Source organism: Octopus bimaculoides, chromosome 11, assembly GCF_046866305.1.
Source record: "Octopus bimaculoides isolate indiv1 chromosome 11, ASM4686630v1, whole genome shotgun sequence".
Classification (NCBI taxonomy): Eukaryota; Metazoa; Mollusca; class Cephalopoda; order Octopoda; family Octopodidae; genus Octopus; species Octopus bimaculoides.
The window spans coordinates 57,894,398-57,898,094 of record NC_142938.1 but is presented as its reverse complement, the minus strand read 5'-3'; positions in this window follow the sequence as shown (position 1 = coordinate 57,898,094).

Here is a 3,697-nt window from a genome sequence, read left to right as displayed (position 1 = left end):
GGTGCGTTGCAGTCCATTACTTAACAAACCAAAAAACGTAAATAAACAAACGACATAACGTATACTGTGTGTACAACCGGACGGGATTCCTTAGTACTTCGTCAGTTATCAACGAAATGGTATTACTCAATTTCGCACCATTTATCATTAATGGTGTGTCTGTCTCCCGTCCGGTTGTACACTGAGTATACGTTATGTCGTTTGTTTATTTACAATACATTTTTTTCATTTATGATATATATATTATCATCATCATCATCATCATCGTTTAACGTCCGCTTTCCATGCTAGCATGGGTTGGACGATTTGACTGAGGACTGGTGAAACCGGATGGCAACACCAGGCTCCAATCTAAATTTGGCAGAGTTTCTACAGCTGGATGCCCTTCCTAACGCCGACCACTCAGAGAGTATATATATTAGAAATATTGCATTTCTAAATCTATGAGAGAGACTTATACAGTAGCAGCACAATAAAGTGATGGTTTGTTGTCAACTTATTGTGGCAGTTCCAGGAAAGGGAAGAATGCTACTGCTATTTAGCCCCAGGAAACACCATTTCCAGTTGGCTATGTGACACATAAGGACACAGAAAGCTTGTGTCACATAGCAAACTGGAAACGGTGTTTCCTGGGGCTAAATAGCAGTAGCATTCTTCCCTTTCCTGGGACTGCCACATTAAGTTGGCAACAAACCATCACTTTATATATACATATATATATACTAGCAGAAATACCCGGCGTTGCCCGGGTAAAGAGAATAATGAAATCTAAAAACGCCGTCTAGACTACGCATCAAAGTTATATGAATTTTCATGGGAGTTATGGCCGTTATGCAAAGAATATAATTTCCAAATTTCATAAAGATCCATTCAGTACTTTTGACGTAGTTTTGGATAAGAAAACAAATGACTAATGTGTGTGTTTGTGTGCATGTGTATGTGTGTGTGATGGGTGTATATATATATATAGATATCTGTATGCATGTATATATGTATATATGTGTACATATTACATGTACATCTATATATATATATATATACATCTACACATATGTATACATATACATGTATGTATAGATCTATATATATATACATATACGTGTACATCTATATGTATACATATACATCTCTCTCTCTCTCTCTCTCTCTCTGAAAGTATCTGTCATTACAGTATCGAAATGGTGTACATATACATGTATATGTATACATATACATCTCTCTCTCTCTCTCTCTTTCTGTCTCTCTCTTTCTCTCTCTGTGAAAGTATCTGTCACTACAGTATCGAAATGTGATTGTTTCAGTTAGTGGAATAGTTTCATTTTTAAAGTGAAAGTATTTGACATGAGTGTTTTTGTTTCACTTTTGACACGTAATACTTAAATAGTGGAGGAGATATTATGTTGCCGTGTGCTCGAACTCTGCAAGAAGTTAATAATTTTTTTGACTAAAACACAACTGGAACCCTAAGTAAGGCATGTGTAAAATTCGAATGAAATTGGTTGCGTAGTTCTCGAGTTTTAGGGATTCACACAGACAGACAGACACACATTCTCATTTTTATATATATAGATATATGTGTGTGTGTGTGTGTGTCTGTGGTTAAGAAGCTCACTTTGCAACCACATAGTTTTGGGTTCAGTCCCAATATTTGGCACTTTTGGCAAGTATCTTCTAGAATCTGGTAACATGTAACCCAGTACAATTTGTTGCATGGTCGAGTCGTTGGTGACTAAACCGGCAACCCTGCCAAGCTTGCTTGGTGACGAGAGTGATTTTGGACACCCTGGGGACTAAAAACAAAACCTGACAAAGAACAGAGGAACTCATAAGAATCAATGGCCATCCAATAATGTGTGCACGTGTCTATGATAGACCACTCCCAGATGATTGACAGGTGGCATCACCCAAGGGCGGAGATAAACAAACCTATAATCCAGCCAGTCGCTGCAGTATGGCACTGATGCCAGCATGTCTTGGCTTGTCCTTGCCCGCTGGAAAACATTAGTGCTGTATCGAAAGTGATACTAGCCAATTGCAAAAGCTAGTTTCATTCCATGACTTTGCAAGTAGTTCTATGGTAAATGAAATCACAAAGGCAAAAGATTTGCATTCCAACTCAGACATCGTCCAAGTAAACAAGGTCTGTGCTGGTTTGCTCCCACTCCGGCAGCTAGTGAAATGTAGGATAGGGCAAAAGAAAATAATGACTATTGCTGACTGGACTATTAGAACACTACTTGATAAAACCAAATCTGAAAGATCTGACCGTCAGGCTACTCTAGTTGAAAAGGAATTAGATAGATATTACATCGACATAACAGCTTTGTGTTGTGAAACACTTTCACTTGGACATGACAGAATGGTAGATCATGGCTACAAATACTTCTGGGGTGAGAATAAGGAGGGGCGCTGGTGTTGGCCTTGCAATGAGGAACTCCACCGCTCTACAACTGAAGGAAGACCCAACACCAGTTACTGACAGGATCATAACAAGACTACTACTCCACAAAAAGGTCTATGCCACAATTGTCAGTGTCTACGCACCCACATTGAATAAGCTGAGAGAGGTGCTGGGGAAAGTTCCTTGCAAAGACAAGCAGATAATTTCTGGAGATCTCAATGCAAGAGTAGGGAGAAGTGTAGACAGAAGGCCTGATATGATAGGCAAACATGGAGCAGGAAAGTGAAATTTAAATGGTGACTTTCTACTAGCCCTCTGCTCTGAGTTCAACCTAGTAATTACAAACACTGTCTTCAAGTACAAAAAAACCATCAAAAATCACTTGGATGCACTCTTGCTCCAAGCATGATTTAGCAAACTGGTGAAGAAACATCAAGATTGGTTCAACAAGAACGACATCCATCTTCTAGAATAACCGTGACCCAAGTAATCCTTTGTGAGTGAATTTGGTTGACGGAAATTGTGTGGAAGTCTGTCATACCGTCGTGTGTATGTGTGTATTGGGTTAGCTAACAAGTTCATTTGTTTTTTCTTTTCCTTTGTGCATGTGTGCTCGTTAGATACCCAACACATTAATGAAGTTCAATGCGAACTTGTATTGAGACTAGTTGTATTTTGTGTGGTTGGAATCACACTGAAAAGGGAGAACCAAAACAAACATCATCAACACCTTATGCTTTTTCTTTTATTTCAAAAAGACAAAAAGCAGTGGAAACCTGCAAGAAGATATTTGCTGTGTTCGGAGAGGATATTGTTACAGAATGCATGTGCCAGAAGTGGTTTTGAAGATTTTGATTGGGAAATCTTCCCATTCAAGGTGTGCCTCGTTCTGGCTGTCCGAGATTAACAGTGACAAAGTAAAGCAGTTAGTTGAGACCAATACTCATTATACGACCAGGATGATTGCAGATATTCTCTAAATATCCAAATCGAAAGTTGAAAACCCTCTGCATTAACTTGGTTAGATCAGCAGGCTCAATATTTGAGTCCCACACCAATTTAATGAGGAGAAAATGGGCCAATGAATATCCATCTTCAACTTGCTGCAGATGTGTGAAGAAAACAATTCTTTTTTTGAAGAGAATGGTGACAGAAGATGAAAAATGGATCATCTTTAACAATATGAAGTGCAAACAGTCATGAGGAAAGCGTGGTGAACCAGCGCACACAAACACCAAAGCAGGACTTCACCCAAAGAAGGTTATACTTTCAATTTAGTGGGATTGTAGGGGTGTT